This window comes from Salvia miltiorrhiza, chromosome 4 (assembly GCF_028751815.1).
Source record: "Salvia miltiorrhiza cultivar Shanhuang (shh) chromosome 4, IMPLAD_Smil_shh, whole genome shotgun sequence".
In the NCBI taxonomy this organism is placed as follows: domain Eukaryota; kingdom Viridiplantae; phylum Streptophyta; class Magnoliopsida; order Lamiales; family Lamiaceae; genus Salvia; species Salvia miltiorrhiza.
Genome location: NC_080390.1, coordinates 30,795,254 through 30,815,357, shown reverse-complemented (window position 1 = coordinate 30,815,357; position 20,104 = coordinate 30,795,254). Strand labels below are relative to the sequence as shown.

At 40.5% G+C, this 20,104-nt stretch overlaps 1 long non-coding RNA gene, 1 other non-coding gene and 1 pseudogene across 2 annotated transcripts; 1 reads left to right on the top strand and 2 right to left on the bottom strand.

Annotated features, from left to right (window-relative positions):
• Window positions 1–20,104, top strand: part of LOC131023277 (uncharacterized) — a 132,829-nt pseudogene that overhangs the window by 36,586 nt on the left and 76,139 nt on the right.
• Window positions 13,343–13,448, bottom strand: LOC131024004 (U6 spliceosomal RNA). Its single transcript, XR_009101601.1, has one exon. It is a non-coding gene; the product is annotated as a U6 spliceosomal RNA (small nuclear RNA).
• LOC131022865 (uncharacterized) lies at window positions 18,883–20,098 on the bottom strand. Its single transcript, XR_009101439.1, has 2 exons — window positions 19,636–20,098; window positions 18,883–19,125 (listed from the first exon to the last, which is right to left on the bottom strand). It is a non-coding gene; the product is annotated as an uncharacterized LOC131022865 (long non-coding RNA).

The following is a 20,104-nucleotide window of genomic DNA, read 5'->3' as shown; positions in this document are numbered from 1 at the left end:
ATGAGTCTGTATAACACTTGTATCTTTCTCTCATAAAAAGTTGGGAGGCTGAATAGTTTTGAAAGTTACTGAAAAGTGTGACTCCACAGACTGCCCTTCAAAATTTCCGGTGGAAATGTGCAGTAAACGTTTTATATTTTAAAAAGGTAGTAAACCAAGTCCAAATGACTTGAAATTTTACCAGTGCTTACAGGACTCATATATGTACATACCATAAAATTTTGAAGATATTTGGACGAGGGAAACCTTGTCGATTCATCAGTCCAGAACGTAAGAAAATTCCCGAAATGGTCGAATTTATAACATATACACATATCATCATAGATTCATGCTTTCACCATCATTCTCATGCATTTTCTTACTAAGAACTTATCATGCTTCACTAATCATAACATATAGCCCTTTCAAGGGTTCTCAAGAAACATATCTCTTCCTCTCATGTATCTAACATGGAGAGGTGTATGAGCACATGAAGGTAGTGGAAAGTTGAAAGAATTCATCATGCTTTCTTATATCAAAATTTTCGAGAATTACAAGAGTGGAGAGGGGACTATCATGCTTCTATATACTTCAATAAACATGCTTATACATCAAGGAAAATATATATATACAACATGAGAGGAGAATTGAGATTGCTACCAACAAGATTAATGGAGGTGGAATAGAGAATGATGTGTAGGCCTCTTGGAGCTTGATTTTGAAGATTGAAGTACACTTGATAGCTTGGTGTGAGGGTAGAACACTTTTGGCTTCCTTAATCCTTTCCAAAAATGGTGAAACAAGGAGAGAAAAAGTGTGGTGAGTGAGAAGGGGGGGCTGCCGAAGGGGAAGAAAAAGGGAGAGAGATAGCTTGCTTGTCTTGATGCTTTGATGAGAGGATGTGATGGAGGGATTGCTTCCATCAATGCATATCTTGTCTTAAATGTGTGAGGATGTCATGATGTGAGGGGAATAGAGAGTGAGAAGAGAGAAGAAGAGAAGAGAGAAGAGTGAGGGCCGAGAGGGAGTGATCGAGTAAGGGGGGGAAGAGAGAGACTTGCATGTGCATGTGTGATCTTCCATAAATACACTATCTTGTAGTAAATGATGGATTAATGGTTGAGGATGTCATGAGATGAGGTGAATAGAGAAAGAGAAGAGAGAAGGAGGGAAGAGAGAAGAGTGAGGGACGAGAGAGAGAGATATGAGAGAGAGGTGTGAGAGCTTAAAGTTTGGGATTGTGTTTGGCTAACTAGGTTAGCCTTTTAGGGCCTTACTATGCTTGCATGTGTGCTACATTTATGGGGGAGGAGAATGAAGTAATGAGGGAGAGAAGAGAGAAGAGAGAGAGCTGCGTGAGGGAGAGAAACTAAGAGAAAGAGTGAGAGAGATTGAGAGAGGTCGAGAGATAGAGAGAGTGAGAGAGAGTGAGAGAGATCGAGAGATAGAGAGAGTGAGAGAGAGTGAGAGAGAGTGAGAGATAGAGAGAGTGAGAGAGAGTGAGAGAGATATAGAGATAGAGAGAGTGAGAGAGAGTGAGAGAGATCGAGAGATAGAGAGAGTGAGAGAGAGTGAGAGAGATCGAGAGATAGAGAGAGTGAGAGAGAGTGAGAGAGATCGAGAGATAGAGAGAGTGAGAGAGATCTAGAAAAAAATATATACATATATGCTTGAATACATTACATCACTAATTTAGTGTGTAGGAATATATCCCACGGAAATATATTTATTTTCGTGTGGGAAAAACTTATCTCAAATATGATATTACAATATCATAATAACAATGCATCAAAATCACATGTGAATATTCTACCACGTAAAATATTTAAATCACATAGACAATTCAATAAAATATAGGGCGAAGATAGGTTTCTCTATAAGAGAATTTATATGACCCGAGAAAGATAATATCGCCTTCTATAATTCTCAAAAATAATTCTTATCTCATTTATTCGCCCACGTGCATAATTCCTCTAGCTACTATTTAAAACTCAATTTAAATACGAGCTAGGGCACAATTAGCTTCTCAAAATACGGGGTGTTACAGATGTAATACCCCGTTTCCTCGAGCTAAGTTTAGAATTATTTCGAACTTAGAATTAAGATGATTTACGCCGAATTGAGAAAAAGAATTTATTTTAAATCCAACAAAAATGATTTACAAAAGCATTTGTAAATTTAGTAATTAAATTTATATGCATTGCATATCTATTTAATTAGACATTCAAGCATTTATGTGTGTTGAGATTTGTTTTCTTTTTGGGCCTTATGTTTTAATTACCTTTAGATATAAATGAAAGCCCAACCCATCAAGATCCATCAAGCCCAACCCATCTTGATCCTCAAGATATTTTCGCTCCACTCAGCAGCCTCACTATTCCCTCTCTTCTCAAATAAAACCCCTCCGCTAGTTCACCCAAATCATTCTCTTTCATTCACTCACTTCATCTCTCTCGGACTGAACTTCAAGAACAGCAGCCCAGCGAATTCACCCAGCAACCATAGCTCATTCTTGATTCACACAGCAGCCCAGCAAATTCAAGCCAAGGTTTCACCTTTAACTCCCCTGCTTCTTTACTTCACTTTTCGTTCAAGAATCTAAATTCTTGTTCATGTATATATCTGTGTGTTTATATGTATTTTAGCAGCATAACTTTTGAAAGAATTGATAAAGGTAGAGTCTTGTTTTTATGCTTGCTTTAGAACTTGTCGGTGTTAAAAGAAAAGGAAGAAAGGTAGAATCTTATGGAGTGTTGGCTGTGTGGGTAGATCAGTCGAGAGTAGATGAGAGTCGAGGGTGGCGGCCGTGGCTTGCTGCGGTTGCCGGAAACAGATGGAGGTGACGGCGCTTCGCCGTTGCCAAGGAGGTGATCGACGTGAGCTGTACTCGTGGGCTGAGATGTTGGATTTGTATACTGAAAGCAAGAACGTTTTATGCTTGTATACAATGTTTCCTAAGTTCACTATCTAATCTCCTATCTGATTGTGTTCATGATTGCATATGTATGTTCTTTATCTCTATATAAGTATATTATATGGTGTGTTGTAGATCACAGAAGACCATATAATTGGAATAACCTTAAGAGATATAATATGATCACAGTCGAAATAACTCTAGGACAAGTTATTGGTTTAGGCTGCAGTATAGATGGAAGTAGTTTGTCTTGGCTACTTGTCTATACTGGTACGTCATTACGTATTGATAGGACCACAGTTTGAGATGTATTCTTCTATCTGACTTAAGTGAAGAATCAAGATCTCGGTGACTTATAAATCTTAATACTAATAAGTATTCAGATATATATATTAATTCGTATATCACTTTGACTTACTATGGGTGAAAGTTATATACTAACTCGAGTACTCTGTATCTTGGGTGATAGCGGTTAATATATGATATTTGATTATCTGTATTAGTACCCGTATCCGGTATAGGATAATGACATCCCCTTAAGGAGCTCAATAAGGTTTATTACGCTAAACCCTGCAGGTTGATTAAGTTCAGGCGTAATAATAAAGTTTGAGTGGTACTGCTTAAGGAATTATTAAGAGATTAATTAATTTAAGCTGTCAGAGCTCTAATTAATTAATGGATGTCGGAATATTTAAATACGGAGATTTAATAAGTCTAAATACAAGCCCCGACTCATCACCGGCAAGAAAGCGGTAAGTCAGTATCAGTTCTCTAGTGGAATGAACTGATATTTATAAATTAATTATGGTCTGGGCTGACCATAGATAAATTAATTTATTTCAGGCGGCCACGGAAAGCTCTCTCGAAGACGAAGAAGTCGTATTTCTGGGCGAAATACGATTTGAGGACGTTTGAGGCTTCAAACGAAGGCTTGAAGCTGACTGACCTGTTCAGCGACAGATTGACGAATTCTTAGGAATTCTTCAGGTATTTTCTAACTCCAACGTGCAGTTGTTAAATTCATAGGAGCATGTTAGGATTTAATCGTTGTATGATGAATTAATAATAATCCAAGAAACGATCATCGGGCAATCGAGTATTAATTCAATTTAATATTCCTTCATGAGAAAGAGAGAGTCGTGAGGAGCTGGGCAGAACTGGACAGAGCAGGGCAGAGCTGGGCAGAGCTGGACAGAGCTGGGCAGAGCTGGCCAGAGCTGGATAGCAGAGCTCGGACGCCAGAGCTGGGCAGAGCTCGAACGCCAGAGCTGGAAAGCAGAGCTCGGACGCCAGAGCTGGATAGCAGAACTCGGACGCCAGAGCTAGATAGCAGAGGTCGAACGCCAGAGCTGGAAAACCAGAGCTGGAAGGCCCGAGCTGGGAGGCCAGAGCTGGGAAGGACAGAGCTGGAAAGCCGGAGCTGGGAGGCCAGAGCTGGGAAGCCAGAGCTAGGAAGGCCAGAGCTGGGAGGCCAGAGCTGGGAAGCCAGAGCTGGATGCTAGAGCTGAATTGCAGAGCTCGGACGCCAGAGCTGGATAGCAGAGCTCGGATGTCAGAGCTGAAAAGACCAGAGCTGGAGAGCAGAGATGGTTGAAGCAGAGTAGAGTATAGTAGAACAGAGCAGAGTATAGTGTAGCAGAGCAGAACGGAGTAGAACACTTGTGCATTTTAAATAAACATTTTTTTTTATGCTTAAGTATGAAATGAGTCATGCATTGCATCATGTTTTAATTGATTATTTATATTTCCAATTACGAAAGAAAGACGAGTAAGAATATTGTTGGTGTTCTTAACTCAAGAGAATTGTTTTCAATTATTTTATCCATTAAATTTTGAAAACCCGGCTAAGTGAATCATATAATGTTAAGCACTTTACCGTGACTTGAGTTTAGATTTAAGAGACATATTAAGAATAGATTTCTTGTAGGCTTTGAACGTCAGGAGGATTAGCACTGCTATTTCGATTCAGAGATAAGTTAAACAACAGGCTTTGCCTATTCAGGTGGGCTTATTTTCCAAATGTATGATTGATCTAATGAGCTTAAATGTTCGTGAAAACTAAATTGTTTATCCAATAAAATGTTTAAGTGCACTCTGCTCTGTTTAATGCTCGCCACAACGAATCAATTGAGGTTCTCTTATAGCCTAACACGTTATTTTAGAATTGTGTATACCGTTAGTTGACTTGGTGGGTTGATCTCCATCGGGCACTAACTAAGAGGCGTTATAAGGGTGCTTGATGGATGTGTTCCGAAGCATGTAATGTAAGGGCCTGCCTGGGTAGCGTCCCGAGGTCAAAAGTAAACTTGTCTGGGTTACGCCCTCAGTTCAAGTAAATGGGATAAATGGATCCGTCAGTGGCTAAAAGGTCCGGGATCATAGCGAGTAACAGAAATGAACGTGACAACTGCGCGCAAATTAAGCATATACATATATATAATGAAATGTTTTAACATGCTTAGAAGTTCTTTCACTTTAAAAACCTTCTAAGTCATGTCAAGTATGATTGGATAAACTGTCATTCAGATTATGAAATGTTTCAAAAGTTGCAGCCCACTAAGTACATTAGTACTTAGCCCAAATATCTTCAAATGTTTTTCAGGTTAATGGCTGGTGCTGACGGGGCGAGCTGAGGCTAGGGTTCAACTCCGTGTTTTGACTTCCGTTGTAGAACTAGTCAATATATGTATTTTATTTCCTTAACTTAAGACCTTTATGTTGTGACTCTAAACTATATATGTCACGATCGGACTTAATTAAGGATAATTAAGCCGGGAAACCATGACTAAGGGAGGAAGATTAGAAGTGGGGATAGAAAGGGGTAAAATATAATGAAGGATCGAACTTAATCATTGACAGTGAAGGGGACATTTATACTATAACTTATGTTTAGCCACAAAGATTCAAATAACTAGTAAGTTCGGATGAATCCGACTTAATTCAAAAGGCTTATTTCTTAAGAATACGCAGCGGAAATAATAATCTGATTACATGTATGAAGACATGTATCCAAGAGTTTATTCAATCAACTTATGACAAAAGCTCCGCTCCTCACTTCATCTTCATCAACCAATGCTCAACCTGCACATTTAGAAATACATGCAGGGCTGAGTACAAAAATACTCAGTGGACACGTATGCCTAAGTAAACATATAAACATACTTCGTGAAACTGTAAATTGTCATGCCATCATAAACAGTACAGCAAGGGAGTTTTAGCTAAATAGGCCCAAGCTTACTAAATTCATTTGTGATTCTTAAAGTTCGTCTGATCAGACTAAGTTCTCTCGTAATCTATCATATCTGGAGCTGTGTGCCGGAGAGGTGGCCACCTCTCACGAACACTTGACCGGCCAACCCGCTAGATGACTCACGGTCACTGGTGTACACTAGTCCTGACAGGATACCCGAATTTGATTGCATCATTGGCAAAGCCAAAGCAGATAGATATCATACTAAAACTGAAACATTTTATGGCAAGACAATACTTGAAATAACTTCAATTCAAAGATGAAATAACTTGCTTGAACGTAACATTTAAACTCATTTGATATATATGAAAGTAATGCCCACCTGGTAGTGGAGACTCACGACTAAGCTTTAAACTCTTGCGTTCAACCTTGATTCGGAAAAGAAATAACGTAAGGTCTTAGTCCGAGGAAATTCTAAAATAAATGAGGATGCGTAATGTAATTATGCATGGCTCGTATTCCTTTTTATTAACCAATTACCCCAACTAGGTTTCGTCCCATGAAGTCAAGTAATTAACTACATTGATTCGTTCTCATTAGGGTGTTCTAAACTGTCAGTAAAACATAGTAATCTCCCTTCGTGTAAGCAAGGGAAAGAAAATAATAAAGATTTAAACACCTATGTTCTCTTCTCTCTCTCTCCCTATCTCTCCGTCTGCTCTGATTCTTCGCTTTCTGCTCTGGAGGTCAGCTCTGGCCTCTAAGTCAGCACTGGCTGAGTTAGCTCTGTGGCGAAGTGATTCCTCTGGCGAGGAACAATTCCTCTGGTGAAAGTGATTCCTCTGGCGAAGTGATTCCTCTGGCGAGGTGATTCCTCTGGCGAGGCGATTCCTCTGGCCCTTCCTCTGGCGAGGTGATTCCTCTGGCCATTCCTCTGGCGAAGTGATTCCTCTGGCGAGGTGATTCCTCTGGCGAGGCAATTCCTCTGGCCATTCCTCTGGCGAGGTGATTCCTCTGGCGAGGTGATTTCTCTGGCGAGGTGATTCCTCTGGCCATTCCTCTGGCGAGGTGATTCCTCTGGCGATGAGCGACGGGGACTCCAGTTTCCAAAACCAGAATTCTCCGTCCTTATCTCGCCCCGATTCTCACTCGTATACAGACCTTAATCTCTACCTATGTGAGCATGCTGTAATTATTCACGTTCGTCTACGTTTAAAGCTAAAGTTCTCGTCGTTCATCAAAGTTCAAGTTGTAGGTTCCACAAAAACGTGACTTAACATGCTTTTTGTTCATTCGTTTACAACCCATAAAACATGATTTCTGCGAGTGTGATTCATGTCGATTGGAGTAGCAACAGAGGTCGAAGGTTACCTTGATATATCGCGTGCTTTGGTCGGGTAAAGAACGATGGTTTCTCTCTCGCTTTTTCGAGCGTCGAGGTGCAAACTTGTTCAAGTCAGCAGCAAGAATCTCGCTCTACTCCCCTTCGTGTAAGGCGTCGAGAGAGATGAAACTTCTTGTTGTTGCTGCTGAAAAATTCTAAGTGTTGAAAGGAGAAAGGGGTGGCTCAAGGGTTGAAGAGTGAATTTATACAAGGAGCTTGGTTGGTGTGCACTTGAGTGCCGAAGGGCATTGGTGGCAGTACTGCATGGCGTGGGATGGGGTGCAGCAGGTGAGGTGATGGGAGGCCTTTCGGCTGCCCAGCCAATGGGAAGAGCTGCTGCTGCATCTTGCGTGGGAGGCCTTTCGGCTGCCCAGCCAATGGGAAGAGCTGTTGCTGCAGCTTGCGTGGGAGGCCTTTCGGCTGCCCAGCCAATGGGAAGAGCTGTTGCTGCAGCTCCTTTTCCACCTCTTCTTTTCTCCCTTTTTCCTTCTTTTCCTTAATCATGGCGTTGGCAGGTGGCGGGATAGGGTGGCGTGGGTGGTGATGTGATCTAAGAGAAAGATCTAAGTAAAATCCTTCAGTGTTGGTTTCTCTGTATTAGAAATACTGGTTTCGCGTTTCTGCTAAATTCGATAAGTGCTAAATTAAATCTGTAGATTTAATTCGTTCGTCATTCTAATTCTTAAATTAAATCCGTAGATTTAATTAGCTTCAAAGCCGGAAATAATTCACGACTTAAATAACAACATGAAAAAAAAAACTCCATCTTGATAAATAACATAACTTTGCTAAGTTGGTTATAACTTTGAATAATAATTATTCATCGACTCAAAGATTCTCGTCGCGGTCTTAAACACGCGAAGGTAAATAGAAATGCATACTGTTAGTGTAGTGATTCTGTCTCCAAAATACGTAATTCAGAAACATGGCTGAAAACATAAGGTGCTTCATTTACTGGCAAATAGATAACTAAACACGCAAAAACTGGAATTAAAAACTGATAAAAGAGCGGGTTGTTACAATATATTTTGTTGAGCCGAGACTTTTATTTCACAAGTATTTCATTCTAAATGTTGGTTATCTGAAGCATGATACTAAACTTGTGATCCTGAAGTTATTATGTTTGTTGATTTATTTGTATCACTTGAATACGCGTCTTTCTTCATCCAAAGGGGCTAAGCCCGATTATTATCCCTTTTATTCGGATTTCACAAGGTTTTTCCCTTGTTCATTTTAAATGAAGAGTCGTACCCCGGTTATAGTTATTGTTTCAAGAATTGGGGTGTGACACGCACCTCTGTTGGGTGCCGGCGCCGCCACCATCTACACCACTATTGAGTAATGCCACCATCTACACCACTATTGAGTAATGCCCCTGGTCAGTAGTCAAACAAGTCGTTCCATTCATCACATCGAACAACATAGGGTTATTAAATTAATTCAGATGCAAAAAGACGTTGTTTTACTCTTAATTAATCTACTCAACATAAGTGTGACATGTCATCTAATTAATGGCCGAAAAACGTCTTTATGGGAAAATTACAAATCGGAGCAACGGTCATGGATTTATACGCGAGATTTTAAGGTCAAGGGAAAAATGAAAATCACACCAAATTTCATAGATTTTGACGCTATTTGCCTAAAAATATATCCTTAAATTTAAATTTGTTTTTGAAAAGCATAGTCTATTTAAAAACCAAATCACAAATACTCTTTAAAAATTGGACATATTAATTAATTCTTACACATCTCGATCAATATGTGGGATTTACGAAGGAATTTCCCATTCTAAATATTTTTCCCTCTTGCGTTTGTCACAAATTATTGTTTTCTATTAACTTTGTAAACGGTCTCTACAATTCAAATCCACAAATATATTATATATAATAGCATAACATAGTGCCCATATACCATTTTAATCCTAGATTTTATATGACATTTTTTTATATTTTTATTTTTTTCAAATTTCATAATTTATTCTTTGAATAATTCTCTAAACTGAATTATCTCATTTTCTGATTCAATGATTAGTTAATGAAATTGTCACACCCCAATTCTTGAAACAATAACTATAACTGGGGTACGACTAATCATCTAGATGAACAAGGGAAAAACCTTGTAAAATACGAATAATGGGATGATAAATCGGGCTTCGCCCCTTTGGATGAAGAAAGAGAGATATCCAAACGATACTAATCCATCGACAAACATTTCAACTTCAGGATCACAAGTTTAGTTTCATGTTTCGGATAACCAACATTCATTAATCAAAATACTTAAGAGACAAGAGTCTAAGCTTATCAAAAGATATCATTTAGAGTTATAACATAATGCCTTAAGTCAAGGAAACGAAAGACAAAAAAAGGCTAGTACTACAGCAGAAGTCAAAACACGGAGTTGAACCCTAGCCTCAGCTCTGCCCCGTCAGTCTGAGGGTGGTACGCTGTGCTGAAATTTAGTTGAGTGCCCATGGCTTCTTGTAAACTTTTCCGGAAACGCAATGTGAATCTGGTGTCACAATCTGACGTGATAGATACAGGTACACCGTGAAGGTGTACTATCTCTTTGACATATAACTTTGCAAGTTTCTCCAAATCCAAAAGTCATTTGAATTGGCAGAAAGTGCGCTGACTTTGATAATCGGTCCACTATGACCCAAATTGCAGTGTTTCCACGTGCCGACTTCGGTAGGCTCACTACGAAGTCCATGTTGATGTGCTCCCACTTCCACTCGGGGATAGGTAGTGGTTGCAGTATTCCATACGGCCTCTGATGTACGGCCTTCACTTGTTGACAAGCGAGACATCGCTCCACAAACAAGGCTACATCTCTTTTCATTCCTTTCCACCAGAAAATTTTCTTTAACTCCTGGTACATCTTTGTGCTGCCTGGATGTGCAGTGTAAGGAGTATCATGAGCCTCGCTCATAATCTCGTTCTTTAACTCTTCCTTATGTGGCACACACAATCTTTCACCAACCATAAGTGCGTTATCATGTGCTTCAGAGAATCCTTTTGTTTCACTCGTTCTTGCAGCGAGACGCATCTTCTCCAAGAACCAATCTTCTATTTGTGCGTGCACAATTCTTTTTCTCAAATCAGGTTTAGCTATCAAGGCAGCTACACAACCCGATACTGTGTTAGGAGGATGAACAATCTCTAAACTAAGGGAGGCGAAGTCACGAATGAATTCCTTCTGCTGGGTGATGAAATACCGTAGCTTAGCCTTCGTCTTTCGACTCAGGGCGTTAGCTACTACATTCGCTTTTCCTGGATGATAACTGATGGTGCAATCGTAATCTTTTACTAATTCGAGCCATCTTCGTTGTCTCATGTTCAAATCCTTTTGCTCGAAGAAGTACTTCAAACTCTTATGATCTGTAAAGATCTTCAGCGCGTGCATGACGGCTGCTAGTTCTAAATCATGAGTTGGGTAGTTAAGCTCATGGGGTTTCAATTGACGAGACGTGTATGCTATCACTTTCTGATTTTGCATCAACACGCAACCCAATCCTAGTTTCGAGGCATCAGTGTACACCACAAATTTTTCATTCTCTTTTGGGATTGCTAACACTGGTGCAGTAGTCAGCCTAGTCTTGAGTTCCTTAAAACTTCGTTCACAAGCTTCAGACCAAACATACTTAGTCCCTTTTTCTCAAAAGCTGAGTCATTGGCCTAGCCAATTTTGAGAATCCTTCGATGAATCTTCTGTAGTAACCTGCTAAACCGAGGAAACTTCTAATTTCATTGACATTTGATGGTGCCTTCCATTCTTTGACTGTTTCAACCTTGGCGGGGTCCACTTTGATTCCTTCAGGCGACACGATGTGACCGAGGGACATCACTTCCTTCAACCAAAACTCGCACTTGCTGAATTTGGCAAACAGTCTCTCATTACGCAGGGTTTCGAGTACGATGCGCAAGTGTTCCTCGTGTTGCTCTTCAGTCTTAGAGTATATGAGGATGTCGTCAATGAACACTAAGACAAAACTATCGAGATACTGATGGAAAACTCTGTTCATCAGGTCCATGAAGACTGCTGGGGCATTCGTTAAACCAAAAGGCATCACGGTGAACTCGTAATGTCCATAACGCGTTCGAAACGCTGTCTTTGGGATGTCTTCTCTTTTCATTCTTAGTTGGTGGTAACCAGATCTTAGGTCAATTTTGTAAAACACACTGGCTCCTCTCAACTGATCGAACAGGTCATCTATCCTCGGAAGAGGATATCTATTCTTTATCGTGAGCTTGCTCAATTCCCTATAATCGATACACATCCTTAGTGAGCCATCTTTCTTTTTGACGAATAGGACTGGTGCTCCCCACGGTGATACGCTAGGTCGTATGAAACCTAGGTCCAACAATTCTTGTAGTTGCACTTTCAATTCTTGTAACTCCGGCGGGGCCATTCTGTATGGTGCCTTGGACACAGGTGCTGCTCCAGGTTCCAGATCAATCGTGAATTCTAATTGTCGGTCTGGTGGCAAACTGGGCAATTATTCAGGAAATACATCTTTGAACTCTCGAACCACGCGAACTTCTTCGATCGTTTTCTCTACTTCATGTTCTCCTGTGAAACTGACTAGGAAAGCCTGACATTTTCCCTTCCTTATCATCTTCGTGGCCTTCATTGCTGAAATCACTAGTACTCTTTCTCCCATTCTTATGCCATGAAAACTTGCTTTCTCCTTTCCAGCGTATTGGAAAGAGATCTTTCTCTCGTTACACAGTATCGTGGCACCGACTTGAGTAAGCCAGTCCATCCCTAGGATCACGTCAAAATCTATTATAGCGATGACATACAATTTTGCCTTAAACATTTCCGCACCTATGTTCAGCTCTAAGTTTGAGATAACGTCCTTAGCAGCCAATCTTCCACCACCAGGGGTGCTAACCTCTAAAGTTGTCTCAGCCAATTATGGAGTCAGTTCTAATCTCTTACAAGCAGCATGTGAAATGAAAGAGTGGGATGCTCCAGTATCAAACAAAGCTATTATCGGTACGTCAAAGACATTAATCATACCTGCCAAGTTTCCTTGGTTTTCCGCTGCTTGATTTTGGTTAAGGGCATATGCCCTAGCATTTTGGGGCGGCCCCCAATGTCGTCCACGACCCTGGTTTTGTGGCTGTTGCGGTGCTCCCCCTCTCTTCCTTGGACATGCCAGAGCATAGTGCCAGTTTCTCCACAGGTAAAGCAGACGTTCATTCCTCTCAGGCATTCTCCCAGATGGAGTTTCTGACACTTCGGGCAAGGTGTTATAATAATTGCCTGATGTTGTTGGTTTTGAGGCTGATTCTGATTTTGGTTTACAGCCCATGTTTTCTTCCCAAATCCATTTCCATTTCCAGGGTTTCCACCCATTCTCTCGTCCCACTTTCTTTTTCCTTTACCACCATCTTGAGGTGGTACAAATCCAGACTGTCCCGGAGCTTTTCCTTTCTCCCTTGGTAATGACTCAATGGTGAGAGCCCTGCTCAATGTTTGTGCGTAAGTGAGACCTCCCTGACTTGCTAGGGAGATTGATATCTCGTGGCACAGTCCGTTCCTGAATTTCTCTGCGCGCTTTTCATCAGTGTCCACTAACATTGGTGCATATCGTGACAACTGGTTAGAAGCCCTGTCATACTCAGTCACTGTCCCAGCCCTCTGCTTCAAATTCCAGAACTCGTTTTGTTTCTTCTGTCTATAGCATCCCGGTATGTACTTCTCATACAACTCATTCTTAAAATCTTCTCAAGTGAAATTTTCCCACTGTTCTTCAGTCATTGTGCGCCTCACCGACTCCCACCAGAAGTCAGCTTCGTCTACCAGTTGGTAAGTCGCGCAAGTCACTTTCTCCCCGTCTTCGCAACGGATGTAGTCGAAGATTCGCTCTACTGCTCTGACCTATTTCTCGATTTATGCGTGTCATCCTTGCACAGGGGCCATGCTAATCTTCTCTGTATCGTTCCAATTTTATAAGTCAAAGCAAGTGGATAAACATAGTTAACGGATAAGATATTTTATGCAAGTGGATAATTAAGCATGTGTTATTTATCCAATACTTGATGGCTAAGTAAATGGGGTTAAATAAAACAACATCTTTCTCTTTCATCCCTCATAACAGACGTCTCTTTTCTCTCTCTTCTCTCTCTCCTTTCTCGACTGTCATCACCCAACACCATTGCTGAGATTACTCCACCCTTCTCGGCACATTCATTATCCCTTCTTTAAGAAGTTAAACAATCAACTCCTCATTCAAGCAACAACAAGAACGAATCTCAACCGAAACCTCTTAAGGTTCCCTCTTGAGCCCTTATCTCATTTACTCAACTGTAAATTCAAGCATATCAATAGTGTCATTCCAGTAAACCACCATACCAGTATAAGTTTTTGCAAGAAATTGAAAAGATGCAAACTTTATTCACATGCATACACTCTGCTCGTATATAATTTTACAAGGCTGTTTATTTTTTTTAAAAAGGAAGAAAGGTTGAGTCTTAAACTTGGTTTGTGTTTGGGCCGAGTCAGTTGGGTCAGTTTTATTTTAAAAACATGAAATTGCATTTTTATTTTGCAATAAAAGTATTTATGATTTAATTGGTTTTATTTATAAATTCCAATGACTAAAGAAAGATGAGTAAGAACATTGTTGGTGTTCTTAACTCAAGAGACATGTTTTCAATTATTTATTCATTAAATTTTGAAAACCCGACTAAGTGAATCATAGAATGTTAAGCACTTCACCACGACTTAAGATTAGATTCAAGGAGACCTATTGAGAATAGATTTCTTGTAGGCTTTGAACGCCAGGAGGATTAGCACTGCTATTCCGATTCAGAGATAACGTTAACGACGGGCTTTGCCTATACAGGTGGGCTTATTTTTCCAAATGTATGATTTAGCTATTGAGCTTAAATGTTCGTGAAAAATAAACTGTTTATCCAATAAAATATTTTTTGTGCACTCTGCTCTGTTTAAGGCTCGCCACAACGAATCAATTGAGGTTCTCTTATAACCTAACACGTTATTTGAGAATTGTGTACACTGTTAGCTGACTCGGTGGGTTGATCTCCATTCGGGCACTAACTAAGAGGCGTTATAAGGGTGCTTGCTGGATGTGTTCCGAAGCATGTAATGTAAGGGCCTGTCTGGGTAGCATCTCGAGGTCAAAAGTAAACTTGTCTGGGTTACGCCCTCAGTTCAAGTAATGGGCGAAATGGATCCGTCGGTGGCTAAAAGGTCCGGGATCATAGCGAGTAACAGAATTGAGTGTGACATCTGCGCGCAAAACTAAGTATATATATATGAAATGTTTTAACATGCTTAGAAGTTCTTTCACTTTAAAACCTTCTAAGTCATGTCAAGTACGATTGGATAAACTGTTCTTCAGGTTATGAAATGTTTTAAAGTTGCAGCCCACTAAGTACATTAGTACTTAGCCCAAAAATACTTTCAAATGTTGCTAGCTGAGGCTAGGGTTCAACTCCGTGTTTTGACTTCTGCTGTAGTACTAGCCTTTTTTGTCTTTCGTTTCCTTGACTTAAGACATTATGTTATAACTCTAAATGATATCTTTTGATAAGCTTAGACTCTTGTCTCTTAAGTATTTTGATTAATGAATGTTGGTTATCCGAAGCATAAAACTAAACTTGTGATCCTGAAGTTGAAATGTTTGTCGATGGATTAGTATCGTTTGGATATCTCTCTTTCTTCATCCAAAGGGGCGAAGCCCGATTTATCATCCCATTATTTGTATTTTACAAGGTTTTTCCCTTGTTCATTTAGATGATTAGTTGTACCCCAATTATAGTTATTGTTTCAAGAATTGGGGTGTGACAGAGTGGTATCAGAGCATAAGTTTTCTTTCATGTCTCTGATAACCAAAAGCTTCTAATGATTGAGTCTAGATTAGTACCTCTAGACTTCTAAGAAAGTTGTTGAACCTCAGCTCGCCGTCACACTGCTGCAAGTAAGGTACGTTTTAAAAGTTTCAAAGTTATTAAATATTTTGAGAGTTTTCAAGAAGTGTGCGCTATCAATGAATGATGTTATGTGAATTGCTTACCGCTTTCCATATGCTATAAGTTATGAATTATCAATCGCTTTCATATTGTTATTTTGAGTCTTCGACTCATATAACTAAGTTAATATCGTGTTAGGGACTACCCGAACCCTTAACGATAGTTTCATGAATGGGACATTTATTGTCCACGTGTTTTAAAGGTTTCAAAAGAAACAAACAAATGAATGAACGAATGAGAAAGTTTATGTTATCGTTTTAGGTTCACTGCCTATACGATCAGAATGTTGGGTCCTCTTACAAACTGTTTGAGTACCACCAAAGAATACCTTGGGAATGTTAGTCATGATAGCTCCGCTTGATCGATTTAAGTAAGGACTGGTAAGATAGAGACGTTAAACATAGATATGTTATAACGTAGAAGCAATGAGATGAGATTAAGAATTCACTTAAGTACTCCACTAAGTTAAGATCAGTTCCACATAGAATTAGCCTTTCACAGGGTTACACTATAGAAGCAATATACCTTGAGTATATCTATGTATGTATACATGTATGCATGCATGCGGAATGAATCTCACTTTGTGTTGATTTCGTCCGTTAAATCAGAATGGAAGATGCGCCGAGAGGACGCGGCAGGGGACGAGGACGTGGTCGCGGACGCGGTAGGGGATTCATCCCTGAACAACCTATCCCTCAAGTAGCACCAGAGCGTACTGCTGAGGAAAAGTTTCGTAAGGAAAAACCTCCAACGTTTGATGGTCTAGGCGATCCCGCGGACGCCGAGAAATGGGTCAGAGCAGTAGAGCAAATCTTCGACTACATCCGTTGCGAAGACGGGGAGAAAGTGACTTGCACGACTTACTAACTGGTAGACGAAGCTGACTTCTGGTGGGAGTCGGTGAGGCGCACAATGACTGAAGAACAGTGGGAAAATTTCACTTGGGAAGATTTTAAGAATGAGTTGTATGAGAAGTACATACCGGGATGCTATAGACAGAAGAAACAGAATGAGTTCTGGAATTTGAAGCAGAGGGCTGGGACACTGACTGAGTATGACAGGGCTTTTAACCAGTTGTCACGATATGCACCAATGTTAGTGGACACTGATGAAAAGCGCGCAGAGAAATTCAGGAACGGACTGCCCCACGAGATATCAATCTCCCTAGCAAGTCAGGGAGATCTCACTTACGCACAAACATTGAGCAGGGCTCTCACCATTGAGTCATTGCTACCAAGAGAGAAAGGAAAAGCTCCGGGACAGTCTGGATTTGTACCACCTCAAGATGGTGGTAAAGGAAAAAGAAAGTGGAACGAGAGAATGGGTGGAAACCCTGGAAATGGAAATGGATTTGGGAACAAACCATGGGCTGTAAACCAAAATCAGAATCAGCCTCAGAACCAACAACATCAGGCAATTATTAAAACACCTTGCCCGAAGTGTCAGAAACTTCATCTGGGAGAATGCCTGAGAGGAATGAACGTCTGCTTTACCTGCGGAGAAATTGGGCACTGTGCTCCGGCATGTCCAAGAAAGAGAGGGGGAGCACCGCAACAGCCACAGAATCAGGGTCGTGGACGACATTGGGGGCCGCCCCAAAATGCTAGGGCATATGCCCTTAACCAAAATCAAGCAGCGGGAAACCAAGGAAACTTGGCAGGTATGATTAATGTCTTTGACGTACCGATAATAGCTTTGTTTGATACTGGAGCATCCCACTCTTTCATTTCACATGCTGCTTGTAAGAGATTAGAACTGACTCCATAATTGGCTGAGACAACTTTAGAGGTTAGCACCCCTGGTGGTGGAAGATTGGCTGCTAAGGACGTTATCTCAAACTTAGAGCTGAACATAGGTGCTGAAACATTTAAGGCAAAATTGTATGTCATCGCTATAATAGATTTTGACGTGATCCTAGGGATGGACTGGCTTACTCAAGTCGGTGCCACGATACTGTGTAACGAGAGAAAGATCTCTTTCCAATCCGCTGGAAAGGAGAAAGCAAGTTTTCATGGCATAAGAATGGGAGAAAGAGTACCAGTGATTTCAGCAATGAAGGCCACGAAGATGATAAGGAAGGGAAAATGTCAGGCTTTCCTAGTCAGTTTCACAGGAGAACATGAAGTAGAGAAAACGATCGAAGAAGTTCGCGTGGTTCGAGAGTTCAAAGATGTATTTCCTGAAGAATTGCCCGGTTTGCCACCAGACCGACAATTAGAATTCACGATTGATCTGGAACCTGGAGCAGCACCAGTGTCCAAGGCACCATACAGAATGGTCCCGCCGGAGTTACAAGAATTGAAAGTGCAACTACAAGAATTGTTGGACCTAGGTTTCATACGACCTAGCGTATCACCGTGGGGAGCACCAGTCCTATTCGTCAAAAAGAAAGATGGCTCACTAAGGATGTGTATCGATTATAGGGAATTGAACAAGCTCACGATAAAGAATAGATATCCTCTTCCGAGGATAGACGACCTATTCGATCAGTTGAAAGGAGCCGGTGTGTTTTCCAAAATTGACCTAAGATCTGGTTACCACCAACTAAGAATGAAAAGAGAAGACATCCCAAAGACAGCGTTTCGAACGCGTTATGGACATTACGAGTTCACCGTGATGCCTTTTGGTTTAACGAATGCCCCAGCAGTCTTCATGGACCTGATGAACAGAGTTTTCCATCAGTATCTCGATAGTTTTGTCTTAGTGTTCATTGACGACATCCTCATATACTCTAAGACTGAAGAGCAACACGAGGAACACTTGCGCATCGTACTCGAAACCCTGCGTAATGAGAGACTGTTTGCCAAATTTAGCAAGTGCGAGTTTTGGTTGAAGAAAGTGATGTTGCTCGGTCACATCGTGTCGCCTGAAGGAATCAAAGTGGACCCCACCAAGGTTGAAACAGTCAAAGAATGGAAGGCACCATCAAATGTCAATGAAATTAGAAGTTTCCTCGGTTTAGCAGGTTACTACAGAAGATTCATCGAAGGATTCTCAAAATTGGCTAGGCCAATGACTCAGCTTTTGAGAAAAGGGACTAAGTATGTTTGGTCTGAAGCTTGTGAACGAAGTTTTAAAGAACTCAAGACTAGGCTGACTACTGCACCAGTGTTAGCAATACCAAAAGAGAATGAAAAATTTGTGGTGTACACTGATGCCTCGAAACTAGGATTGGGTTGCGTGTTGATGCAAAATTAGAAAGTGATTGTCGCAGCCCGATTCCCGACACTAGTGATAGTGGGGTACGAGTATCGATACGACTATTTTTAAAAGAATAAAAGATAAGAAGAATAGGTCGAACATCAAGCGGAAGCTCGCATCAAAGCATGCTAAGGAAAATCATCATAAATGAACCCAAGGGTAAAATCGTCAACGTCGTTATAACTTTTTAATTATCAGGAATTTCACGAACAAAAACAAAACGGGTATAGCTCATTTTTCATAAGGAATCATAAAATGCAGAGTATCGCAGCAAAAGGCGAATCGATTACATGTATGAAGACACATAACCGTGAGTAAATTGCTTGATTTCAAAAGAAAACAAAGTATCTCAATCCTCAAGACTCTATTAACATGAAGGCAATACGAAAACATAATTACATCGATTGAAACGTTTCCCCCACTAGCACCAGACCAATCTCGCTCCTCGCTTAGCCTGCATATTTAGAAATACATGCAGGGCATGAGTACATAATACTCAGTGAGCAAACGCCGAAAAACAAGAAATGTGCTCTTAGAGCTATAGGTTTGAAACTTGCCCCATCTCAGCAATACACAGGAATAAATTTAGCGTAAATGAACCTGTGTAAGCAGTTTTAATAATCATGATATCATAAAGAAACGACTGCAGTCAAAGATCTCAACATGTATGCACCACATCTACAACTCGTTATTATCAAAGGTACTGAGAAGTAGGCCTCCCTCTCAAGTACCGTGACCGGCCGACCCGAAGACGGCTCACAGTCACCTCTGTGCACAAAATCCCGCTTGTGGCAGGACCGAATTCGTCTCAGTAGAGGGTAACACACAAGTCATTATCAACAAAAATCGGCAAGTCAAACAGTTCTCAAATATCATTTATCTCAAAGCATTTGATAAATTCATAACATCATCAAAACAGTTTCGAAAGCTCGTATGATATATGTATACTCAAAATATTGCCCACCTGAAGACCTTACTCAAACACTCCCGTCAAAGCGGAGTTACTTACTTCCTTGCTCTGCTCGTGTCTTCAGGGATCATCGTCATCATCGAAGGTTCATGTCATAAAATGAATCTCGATTAGAACTCAACGACAAAAACTCATGCCTTAACTCATGCTCTATCTTATATTCTATCTCTTGATCGACTCTACATAAACTTCTTCACTCATTTCAAATCCTTAAGTCCAAGGATAGGTTTCAAGAAAATCATGGTTCTAAGTCTCGATTTATCTCTCATATAAGACTCGTCTAATCTCATTAAAACACTTAAGCAACATAAACACATAAGGCACATAAGAAAATACAATCAAACATCAACAAATCATGTTCTGTTTTCCCACTGACTCAACTTCAAAATTTAACACGTTCTGACTCCGACATCTTCTGGACTCCAGACTCATACCAAAAGAAAGGTATTTGAGTCTAGTTTCA